A 12,744-nucleotide genomic window follows, 5' to 3' on the forward strand; every position below is an offset into this window, starting at 1 on the left:
TGACAAGAAAAATATGTTTATGTTAGCCTTGCGGGCCAAATGATGAAGCCAGGCTGCAGAGTTTTTGCCAAGGGTTAAGCAGTCAGACTCAAACAAATATTCAGAGAGGTTCATGCAAAAATATCTGTGTGTAATGAGCCCTCTGTGTAAAAATATTTGCTTTTGCCTTTCACCTCGTGCTTCTTGTTCTCCCGTTTTCAGAATTTTCTTTTTCACTTTTGTAGTTTGTGTTTCTTGTTTTCTATCGGCGAGTAACGGCTGGTTTTCATTAATTCCGTCTGCCTGCATTTGGCTCCTTTTGCCACTATTATGACATGTAAGTCTCATACTAGGATTTACTGCCATTTGTTTCATTCAAAAATTATTAAGAGAGTGATGAATCAATAGTCATGCTCATATAATGAGGCTAGGCATATGATCAAGTTTGTTTTTACTAGTGACTCGCAACAAACAGAAAAAGCACGCTGCATTAAAACTCCTGTATAACTGCCCGTGTCAGGCTTGCAGTCAAATCTGGTGTGAGATAGAGCAGTGTGTCATGATTTATGGGATGAATCATAATTAATTTAAGTTAATTTAAGTAAGTATTATTTTTTTAAATTAATGATTCATGATCCTTTTTTAAATATGTTGCACAATCAGAATCAGGGCTGCTTGACAACAAATTTTCAGGCTGTTTTTTGTTGCCGGTTGCTCCCAATGTGCCGAATGTATGCAAGAGACTGCAGCTTGCATGAGCGCGGGGCAGCACAAAGCATCGAAACTATATACGGTTGATTCAAAGTGCAAACCCGGAGCTTTAAATCTTTATTCCCACCCTGACGGATCAGATTCAGCTTTCATGCTTAGTCCCATCATGTGACACGCTGCAGCTATCAGAACATTAAATGAATTCTCAGCTGTGGCTGCACAACAAGCAACTTCAAAGTGCAGCAGTGCTTTAGTTGAGAGTTCTTGGATCAGACATCAAACGTGTTATCAGTGTAACTTTGCAGCAGATGAAAAGGACAGGATTTTCCTTTCTGCTTGATACCTGGAGAAAGTATTCCCGAATCAAGGCTTTGATATGGTTCTAGGAGCCAAATAAGGCTAGTCACTGTGTGCGCAACTCAAAAACGCAGAAAAGATGCATGACACCCAATCATGTGACATCTTTCAGAAGTCAGAAACACAATGAAAATTTCATGCAGGCTCTTTTGTTTTCATACTCATGGATATTTTAAGCATGTAATAACATATAAGACTTCCGATGAGCGATTGTTTTTCATACCTCAGTCAAAATAAGAAACATGGACCAATTTCAAAATACGTGTTTGAGGCTTTAACTGTAGAGTGGAGCTTCTCCTTTGATGTCTGCAGTAATTCTTTGGTCTGGTGGTCTGGACTGCTGCGTCACGTGGTTTCCTGCTGGCCAGCCCACGTGATATCGGCTGCTCCTTACTGGAAGACAGGAAACACCGTTCTGCGGTGTCTCACGTGCTTCACATGTCTCTCGGAAGATGTGAGTGGGCTCATTTATAATGCATTAATGGACAGGGCCACTGGAAAGCCTGTCTCCTGATGGAGGAGCACCAGAGCATTTCCATTCGTCTTAGCTGGACACCAACTCACGGCAGACAGGGCCATGATACAACTGCTTGACTCCTGCCAGCAAAACAGTGGAAATCAATCATTTTGTAGGCCACTGGGAAAGACTACATAATAGCTACAGTGGAAATCAAAACTTTGGCACATCACCCGCACCTACATCTTAATTTAAATTTTCTTTCTGGAACAGTTTGACAATTTTGGACACACCCTGTCTTGTGAAAAAGTCCTGATGCAAAGTTTTGCAGGGTTTGCCTCAGCCCCCAAGCCCTGCAGCCCCTGCTGTCTTTCCAATGTTACGTCTCTTGTCTCGTGTTGTGGCTATCTTCAGAACATGATGCAAGGCAAGGCGGTGAGCGAGAAACATGTGGCTGGTGGCTCAGCTTTGCCCGGGGAGAGGGACCTCACCTTGATTGTTGCTGATGAGGGCTGACTTCACTACCGGCACTCAGACACCAGATTTCCTTCAACTGATAAGACAGCAACAATACTCGGTGATTGCAGAGAAAAACGCACAAGCGCGTGCTGCATGTGCAACATTCAGCAACAAATTACTGCCACAGTGACACAAAGCGTGGACACGGATGTTTTGAAGATCAAAGCGAGGCCTCGCGCTCGTCTGCAGAGTGTGAGCGTTTTAGCCTGACAGCAGTGAGATGAAGTTAAACTCATGCTGAGTCTTTAAGTTAACAGCTACACTAACACACAATAGATAGACACGGTAATTATTGAATATTTCTTCCATCTGTCGCAGGATATCACGGGGGTTCAGCAGTTTTAAATTAAGGGTGGCTTTAAAGGCTGAATGGCGATTGATTATTTTCTTGGAAGCCATACCAGATTTATTCCTGTAACTCTAGACGGGCAGAGGCGGAAAATGAACCACTGCTACTTCAGAGGAGAGGTTCGACTGATTCTTCTTCTCTTATTCAGTCCCGTGAAGGCCGGGGCCGTATGCATGAGCTCAAGTGGGCGTGCATATCTATAAAAGATGTGGGCTCGCAAGTGGGTGTGGAGTGTGGTTACTGGGTGCAAAATTAACAAATCCGCCTCCTTTTTATTTCCGCCCCCAACTAAGCTTTTTCACAGTGGTAATTATCATCATAACCACAGCGTTTCCTGCCATCAGCCCATAATGCTATTTTGCAGGGGTCATCCTCCGGGGCATGCTGAGATAAATATGGCAAAGAAACGCCCACGACAGTATTAATACTTCGCTTTCTCTTGGTGAAAGTGGCCTGGTCCTTTTTTCTTTTTCTTTTCATTCATGCCTGCTTATGAAAACCGGCCACTATCAAGAGGAATTTTATCATCTCCCCAGACTTGTTAGTAATGTAGTTCAGGAGTTAAAGTGAATGGATGAGCCCTAAGGGTCCACGCTCGACAACAGCAAATTATCCCAGGGATCCATGATTTGTGCTTTCACGGTGACATATTGAGTGCTCACAAAGAGATTCAGCCATGCATGAAGCACACGTGCATACAGCAAGCCCATATACACCTACACATTTATGGTAACGTGTGTGCGTGTGGGTGTGACAAAGCTAGTTGAATAAACAGATGCAGTCATCAGAAACTGACACCATGACAGAATAAATTCTGAGCTGCAGGTGTTACAGGTCACTTACACATCACCAGCAGCATGATCCAACCATCCTGCCCTTCCCGGGTTTTGTAAGTTTTTCGCAGGAATGATGTGACTTTAACAAGAATCCTGACTTATGTAGCAATTGTTGTAAAAACATTTTTTTTCAAGGTCAGCTTTGAGGATCAGTAATTAAATATGAGAAAACCCACAAATTGTTGCTCAGGGTGGAAGAGGCACCTCAATGAGAACCTAATTTGTTGTGAATATGAAGCTTAATAAATTCCAACTTTTGATCTACTTTGCATATTTTCTGCTAATTACAGCACGGGAGGAAATGCCGTCTTTGCATATTTGAAGGAGCGAGAATAAGAGAGCAAGAAAGTGAAACAGGGAGACAAAGACGAGGGTGAAAATAAAAAAAGATTACATGCTGCTGGCCTCTATAATGAGATTGTCGCCATATATTCCAACCAACCTTAATACCTCTGCAGTGTTTGAAGATTGTGTTTTTTTCCATTTGGGCCAGGCTGGATGGACTGATTAATCACTTTTTAATCAGGATGCCTCTGTGAATAATTCACCCTTTGAATGTCTTCTGAAGCACTGGGGTGACACAGTTTTAAATTTATTTGGTCTGATTACCTCTGCTTCCAATATTTATCACACAGAGAGACAACTAAATGTTTGATTCCTTTACACTGTTGCAGTGGTGATATACTGCATTGCAGTAAAAGATGGCCAATAGCCAACAAGTGACAGTAGTGTACAACCTGCTCATCCTTTCAAAGAAAATATAACCTCCCAGCTGATTGGGCCACTGCCTCTTTGTTTCTGTCTCACTGATTGCTTGCAAGTGCAAACCCGAGAAAGAGAAAAGCTCAAAGTTTACACACGACTGACTCCCTCTGATTTTAATCATTAGCTCACACAATACACGGTGAGACAGGTAGCTCATGTGCAACACTCCAGGGCGATTTGCGTACACTTTACATACCGTAGATTTACATAATTTGACAATGAGAAATTATCCACTGGTGCAGAAAGCGTGATTGTAAAATTTAAAAAAAAGAAAGAAAGAAACTAAAGTAGTTGCTGCAATCTGTGTAGTCAGAAAGAAAAAAATAGTGAGCTACACCGACTGTTTTAAATGTCCTTTGGTACAATGGGATAAGATGAGATGTTAGATGAGATAAGCACAAACAGGAAGTGTTTTATCAAGTCATACTGACAGACAATTTAGAAGATTTGAAACTGAAATGATTGTAAACAACATTTGATTCAACACAAGTTAAAAATATTTAGCTCCACTGGCGTTAAATGTATTTTAGCTAAATGTGCTGGTTTAGCAGCAACAGCTCTGTTTTGGTTGACTGCCTACTCAGTTTCTAGCCATAGATGCAAACTGCTTCACAAAAAGATTGCCACTGTCCCAGAACTGAACAGATGATGGGCAACTTTAGCAGCTAGCTTATTAGCATTTGAACATTTAGCTAATCAGTGACATTTCCATTAGGAGAAAGAGGTAAACAAAAGGTAAAAGCTTAATGGATATTGAATGGTAGCCAGATACACACACGCACATAGACACATACAGGTCTAGATGATCTAAATAAATGATACCGATGCTGTTCCTTTCCTTTCTTGCTAAAAAAAAATTAGCTATACGCAAAAAAAGATAACCAAATTTCAACTGTGGGCTCAAGGTGCATTACAATGTGCTCTAATAGTGCCTATACGTGATGATTAGAGATTGAGATTAATTTCAGTTTTTCTTTGCCAAAGGACACCTGGTGCTCACCTCCGAGACAGAAGCTTTGACAAAAAACGTCAGTGTTTGACTCCCTGGGAATGAGGACGGGCTTTCACTTGCCGCATCGCAGAACTCCTAAAGAGACGCGGCGTTTTATCTCCTGCATTCCCTCCGTCTGGCTGCCTTTCTCTTATTTCAGATTATTCAGTGGAGAGCTAAAAGTCAAAGTTTATCTCACTGTGTCTCTACGGCTGTGTCAACCCACAGCCACCCACTCATTACTCTACTCTGTTATCATCACCCTGCTTTCCCAACCTGATACTTTTTGATGTTTTGTGGAAAATCAAAGGACAGAGTGGCACAGAAAAGGCCATCAGCCTCGTCTGTGAGAGGGGCTCGCGCGGCTACCTCGCTTACACAATGAAACAAAGCCTAATTGAAGAGGGAGAAAAAAATGAAACAATGCCAAGATTCACATTGTTACAGCAGGTAGTTTAGAAGAACTGACAAAGATCTGCAAAGGCAGGCTCACAAATAATTGTAGAATCTCTGCATTTATAAAAGAGCCACAAAATTGATATCAGAAGCTTCAGTGTCAAACACTACACATCAAACCGATCTCCTCAATCACCGCTATCTCATCAGTTTTGTGTCCCACTAAGCTCAGTGAGTGTTTTGCATATGGTCTGCTGGTTTTACATGTGAGCCATGTTATTGTCACCTTGCTGAATTGCAAAATAAAGAATGAATTAAGGAGACTCACAACAAAAGACTATCTTGCATTCTGTACCCTCTAAGGGGGAGTAGCTCTGCCCTCCTGTGATTTAGCCTTCAGACTTCAGTAAGCTTGTTTCTTAAAGAACAAATTAGTGTCTGCAGTATGCTGTGCCCTTTTACTTCAGGTTTACCACGGCACAGATTAATCATCGCTCAATCGGATTCTCTGCTAATAAAGCCTGGGGGCAGAATTGCACTATTACTTGAATTAATTAACAGAACTTGCTGCTCTAGTCATATTTTAAAAGACTGTAGTGCACTTTGAACATTTGCTATAACCCCCCCAAACTACAGTGTGTGTCTTTTCTTTCTCCAGGCCTCTAAAGTCATGTGGGTTGCTGGCCTAGTTTAGGCAGAATCGAGTCAACATACAGTCAGGCCCATACGATTTTGGACAATTACACTTTCAGAATTTTGTCTTTGCATGTTTTATACATAGAGCTCTTTTTCAGAAGCTCAAAAGTAATTGGATAATCAACTGACAAGCAACATCATGGCCAGAAGAGGTTCTCTTGTTATTTCATGGTAAGTTAAGCAGATAACTGGAGTTATTGGCCGTTCACTGGAACCTTTAATATGAAGTCCAAAGGGTTGTCAGGCATTATTAGGCTGAAAACTGAAATAATACTGTAAAATAAATTTATCTGAGAAGTATTACAAACTTTAGGAGCATTGACAATCAACAATCTGAATGCACAGGTGATCCCTACAGAACCAAAAGCCCCGAAAGACCACAAAAGAACATTAAAGTTGAGAAACATTGAAATTCTTCCTCGGTTCAGAAAAAATTACAAAGTCTAGACAAGTCAAGAACATGCTTAAGGAGATAGTGTTTTACAGCAAGGTTCAAACCACTGGTTACACTAGAGAACAGGAAGGGCAGATTAGACTTGGTCAGAAAACATTTAAAAGAGCATGCACAGTCCTGAAAAAGAAAACTTTGGACAGATAAAAACCAGAATGTACTAGAATGAGAAAATGAACTGTATCAGGCAATCTTATGGCACGCGCCTGTATGACTGCCCCTGGAACCAGGTCTCTAGAGTTTATTAATGACCATGGTGGATTGTGAAGTGTAGAAGGCTATACTCTCTGCTCAGAATCATCCAAATGCTGCAAATGGATAATGCCCAAAGCACCCTGCAAAGGAACCCAAGAGTCTCTAACGGCAAAGAAATGGGATATTCTTCAATGGCCAAATCAGTAAACCCAACAGAGCAGCTTTTCATTGACTAAAGACAAAGCTGAAGACAGCAAGACCAACAAATAAGCAGCAACTGAAGGTGGCTTCAGTAAAGGCAGCTTAAGTTTCTGAAAATTCTGGACTATTTATGAAAAGCCTGTAATTCCCAAATTAAAGAAAAACTGCACTTCAATAACATATTGACTGGTTTAAAAATCCACTGTGGTGGTGTAGTCATGCCTCCGCATTGGAAAAGTTAGCCTGAAGTATTAAAAACTTGTCTGTTAGATTTCATTACGATGGATAATGATGCAGGAAGCAAAAATGAGTCAAAAACACAGTTGCAGCAGTAATCAGGAGCCATAGAATGAGATAAAGTAGCAATCATCAGAGCCACAAAATGGCATCCTCGTAAAATGACACCACACACTGTGCAGCACTTGCACAATCTAGTTATGCAAAAACAGAATGGCAAGTGCTTCAAACTTGGCACAGGTGTTATCAAGGGAAATCAACGTTTTTGTAACAGCTCGGACAGCGATAAGCACATTGCATAACAGCAACCTCTGTAGAAGGCATCTATGAAAAACATTTGCGTTGCATAAGTGCAATACGTGTTGGTTTTACAACATCTATAGATACCACAATGAAAATAGTGTCAGACAAGAGCTCCTGTTCTCCAGAAGCTTCGCAGGTTTAATCCAGCATGATAGTGATCCAAAGCGTGGCCTGCACATAAAATCAGACGTACGTTTCTAGAGAAGAAAAAGTGAAACTCTGACCTGGACAAGTGTGTCACCTGCCTTGACTGCAACAGAACACCTCTCCAAAGAAATTTATGCAACGCTGGTCTCTCAAGTCAAGTAGGGTTGACCCCGTTGTGTAAGAGAAAGCTGGGCAGCTGAAGTAAGCAACAATAATCAGAACCTTTCAGCAATGAAAGATGAAATGGTTTCTATTGTGAGGCCTGCGTGTTTAATATAACCTAGAAAATCTTAACTGTTTAGTTCTGGATAACATCAAATAACATATTGTTGATCTAAGCAGGTGTGCCGTTGCTACAAATATAAATAGGATCTTTTGATGTAAGTGATTTTTGCTAAAAGGTGGATTCACTTCTCAATACTGTATGTTGCTAGCTAGCTAGCAAGTTAAAGATAATGTTCTTAATACAAGCACAGTAACAGTGAATTAGGAATTGAGCACTGGGGTTAAAGACTTTTGGCTTTTGAGTTTAGGCAGTTGTTGGTTTGCTGAACTTATGATTGTTGTTTTTTTTAACTGGTTTTATCAGGAGCAAACAGGGGAGGGGGATTTTAAAGGATGACTGAGGGGGTGTTTATATATTATGTATTATATAATCGTTGTGTATTCAATTTCTTATCTTTAAAAAATAAGAAAAAAGAAAAAAAAGAAGTGTCTGACGTGTCATATGTCTACAATAAAAGCCTCTAAAGTATGTAAAGAAGGGCAGGGAGGACATTGGTGGATCTGCAACATATTGGCCCTAAATAGAATGTTATATCTTTAAAGTGTTGCTGGATGCTGTTCCATCCAGTTATCTTTCATTCTGTTAAAATTTGTAAATTATGCTGTGAAGTTGGTGATACGTTGCCTTTTCAGACAGCTGAGTCGTCGCACTCGGTAGCTGGTAATGTAGCTGGGGTGGCTAGAGCTCATCACCTACTAATTGGAAGGCTGACGGTTCGATCCCTGGCTCCTCCAGTCTGCATGCCAAATATCCTTGGGTAAGATACTAACCCCATGTATCTGGATGCATCTACTGGAGTATAAATGGGTGTGAATGTTAAATGTAAGGAGCACTTATGCAGAAAAAGCACAGAAAAGAGCACTTGGGTTAATGATACAAGTTGCATAAAGTGCTTTGAGTGCTATATAAGAATTGGTCCATTTTTGCATAAATGATTATGTTAAAGAGTCCACAAATCAAAATATGAAGCTACAAATAATAATAGGCTCTCTTTAAAACCTTCATATGTATATCTATGTGGATCTATTTCTTCTTTTAAAAGTATTCTCAATAAAAACGCTCTCTCAAAGACAGGAAGATCGAAGCTTTAAAACCTAGAGAAATGAAACCACCAAAAACAATAAGGTATAAATTTAGTGCTGGGGTTAAGAAAAACATATTTTTGTAATGTCACGCACAACTGATTGCACTACATTTTCACTAGCAACATCCTGTTGTTATCAGGGGGCAAAACATTTATATTACTGAAAGTGAGAGAGCTTAGAAGCCCAGCAGTGCATGTCTGCTTATGGTAGGTTATGTGAACGGTGCTGGGATGGCACTCCTCTTACATGCTTCAGCACTCCGGCGCACATAAACAATGGGGCCGGCTGAAATTGCTGTGATCAGAGCCTGAAAGCTGTGAGTGGCAGGAAGCAGCGAGCAGCAGCAGACGCCTCTGACAGCCCTCCAGCTCCAGAGATGCTGAGAGAGAAATGGCAGCATCAGTAGCAGCAGCAGCAGCATGCAGAAACACTGTATCCATTCATCCACAGGGCTGAAAAGCACCTTCAAAGAGACTGTGAAATTCATCTCAAGTCCACTGCCTGGAAAGAGACAGAAAAGAGGGATGAAGGAGAGCAACTGGCCTCAGCTGGAGTTATTGATGTTCAATTGACTCTGGAACATCTGCAGGCCCATTTTGTCTTGTTAATTATACAGCACTAATTTAACTCACCCGTTGTTGCTAGAGATAAGACAGGAGATGCTTGGTGAACCATGTGCAACACTGTGCCCTGACTTCTGCTTTACCACATGCTCAACCCGCATGATGATGACGCTCACAGCTACTGTATGTGTCTGTGGTAATTATGCAGCCGTTTTTTGTGATTAACAACTTAAAACCCTCCATATTATCTACCTACTGAGGGAGAAACGCAGGATAAATATGCTGTCTGCAAGTAAGGCCTCTGTTTTTGCTGTTAAAGCCTTTTCTTGTGAAATCCAGTTCAAGGACCTCGAATGACCTCTTCAGCTTTGATCATTTTTTCAGGCTCCAAAATGCAAAACCTCTGTGAATTTATATTAAATGTGGAGTTATTACAGAATAAATATCACCGAAATGTGTTTTGAAAGCGATATCGTGTTTCAGTTAAATAACGTAGCGTATTCTACCTCAGTGAGAGGGAATATGTGAACAAGATGCATATGAAAGTGCTCGGAGACAAACACATCACCCAAATCTCAGCTATACAAACAGCCCCGAAACTGTGTGTCGAATTAAATGATGAAATCTGAACCCAAACGAAATCGCATCCATCAAGAGAAACATGTCGGGCATTCTGATTGGTTATATAAGAAGAGCATACAGGGATAGCGACTACACACACACACACACACACACTCACAGACCCCAGAGGCCTGTGTTTGCCTTTCCTGTAATCTGAGCTTCCGTTCTCTGAAGGATGATGTAACTGAATGCCAGCCCTGAACCACGTAGGAGAGCAAGCCCAGTCAGACATACTGAAATATGTGTGTGTGTGTGTGTGTGTGTGTGTGTGTGTGTGTGTGTGTGTATGTATGTATATATATATATACATTCTTTGCACTGCATCTCTTTGCGTCACTATTTGCTACAAATTGCAAAAGGATGCCAGATGTAGACGTTATTTCTGTTGCAAACTTCTTTTTTTGGCCTCTGCAGATTTTGCTGCAGTAAACATGATCTTTTATTGCATCACGTTGCCCTGCAGATACTTTTACAAGGTCACCAAGTTGTGGCTGTGGACCAAGACAGTAACACTAAATCTCCGACTGGTTTGTGAGCCATAAATGAAGCCAAGTACACACTGTCGTGGGCTGTGAATCGGTCAGAAGGACATCTAGAAATATGAATGAATTTCAAACAATGATCCCCCTTCACCTCTACTCTTCTCTGTTTTTTTCTCTGTAGTGAGTATCACCGTGAAGGGATCTCCTCACTCAGGACAAAGCTGCAGAAAGGCCGCTGCAATCCAAAACCTCTTCCTGCTTCACCCAGCGTCACCGGCAGGTAGTTGGTTAGTTAGTTAGTTAGTTTCTTTGCATTCGTCTTCAATGGGCCTTTCCATTTTTCAAACTGGCATCCACATAAAGGAAACTTTCACCCAACACTCTGCAAAAGGCCAAAAAACCATATGTGTCACGGTTTATACTTTAACTGTATTGCATGTTGCAACATAAGCATGTTGTGCAAAAGAAAGAGGAGCGTTGTGGCGAAATAGGTCAGGGGTTTCTTTACTTTGTAACACTACACTTGATGTAAAGGGGGTTGCCGCACATCTATGAGTCTCTGTGTGTACGTGTGTGGGGTTGTGCTTGTTTTCCTCTCCATGTGACCCATTTGCTGATCGACCACAGTGTTCCCCACTCTGGTGGTGTTTCCATGCCAACGCCGCCAGTGGCAAGACAAAAGATGAGGACTCACTTGGTCTTGATCAAAGGGAGCACTGTTTCAGTCTGTTGCTCGTGCTATCTAGTATGTTCTGAAACTGACTGCATACCTAGAGATGTAAAAAAAAGGATATATCACAGAACGGTGATTTCCACTCTTTTTCATCAGCTTCCCACCTAGAGCGCTGTCAGCTGATCTACAGCACCACTACTTCAGCACCTCCACTAATACTCCACAGTTATTACAATCGAATGTTATTTAGCAACATTATTTTGAATGTTTTGCAATAATTTTTTTTAAATGACGTGCACCACTTTGCAATTCAGTTCAGTTTAGCTAGCGTCAGTGTTTAGTCAAGTTGAGCCACATATTAAATGCTAAAAGCTGGATGTTTCAGCTATCTACTGTGCAGTATTTTAGTGTTTGTCCATTGTGCAAACACTGAAAAGTTCAAAGCATTCAACAAAACACATTCAGCTATTTATTCTTACTTTTAGCTTGCATGAAATGCTTGTATGTATCAGTGTAGTTCAACAATGTTTCGTGTTTTTCGACTATTTCTTAATTATCAGTCCGTTTAGAAACACATCACAGTTATGGGCTATCAAGTTCACATTTATTCAAAATAAATGTCACTGATTCCTTTTGTGGGTTTTAAACACCAACATTTATAATGTATATTTTTAACAAATGCATGCGTATAGGTGGCTCACTATATATATCTATTACGTGCCACCTCACGGTGTTGGTTCAGTCATTTGTTGTGTTGTGTTTTTTATTGTCGCCCTCATTAACCTGCTCTCTCCCTCTGATTTATTCTTAGTGTCAACTGGTGTCTTAAGGCTTGGTGCACCAATTGACACTAAGAATATCAAATGACGCCTGGAAAAGGCGGACCATGGTGGTTGGCAACTGTCTTGGTCTTTTACTCTTCCTACCTTATTTCCATCAGCACCACCTTAAACCCTCTGTTGCTTTCACCAGCACTACTGTTTAGGTTTTGGTTTCTATTAGTCTAGTTTTCCAGGACTAATTCAGGAGAGAAGCTTGAATCTGATGGCCCTTTGTGTAGCTAGTTCATGGTCTTCTTCCTCCTTGGTATGTTTTATCTGGAGCTTTTTTGGGGGATTACACTTGGGATTAATATAAACAGAATAACTATAAATAAACTGAACAAAACTAAACATTAAAATCTGTAAGTACAGAGAATAGAGGATGAGCTCTTCTACAATCAGTAGAATTCACCAGAAATCGAGAAGTCACGCAGAGTACAAACTGCAGCACTGGGAAGCACATCAGCTCCGAATCAAAATGCCAAAGTCAACATCCACGCTGCGTTTACATGCTAATTTTTCAGCATGTAATTAAAACTCATTGTCATTCATGGAGGATCATTTTATTGATTCGCTTTTTCTTTCCATGTCTGATAGGTTTTTGTTTTGTGTTTTTTTTCTGA

This window comes from Simochromis diagramma, unplaced genomic scaffold, assembly GCF_900408965.1.
Source record: "Simochromis diagramma unplaced genomic scaffold, fSimDia1.1 OVJJ01000802.1, whole genome shotgun sequence".
In the NCBI taxonomy this organism is placed as follows: domain Eukaryota; kingdom Metazoa; phylum Chordata; class Actinopteri; order Cichliformes; family Cichlidae; genus Simochromis; species Simochromis diagramma.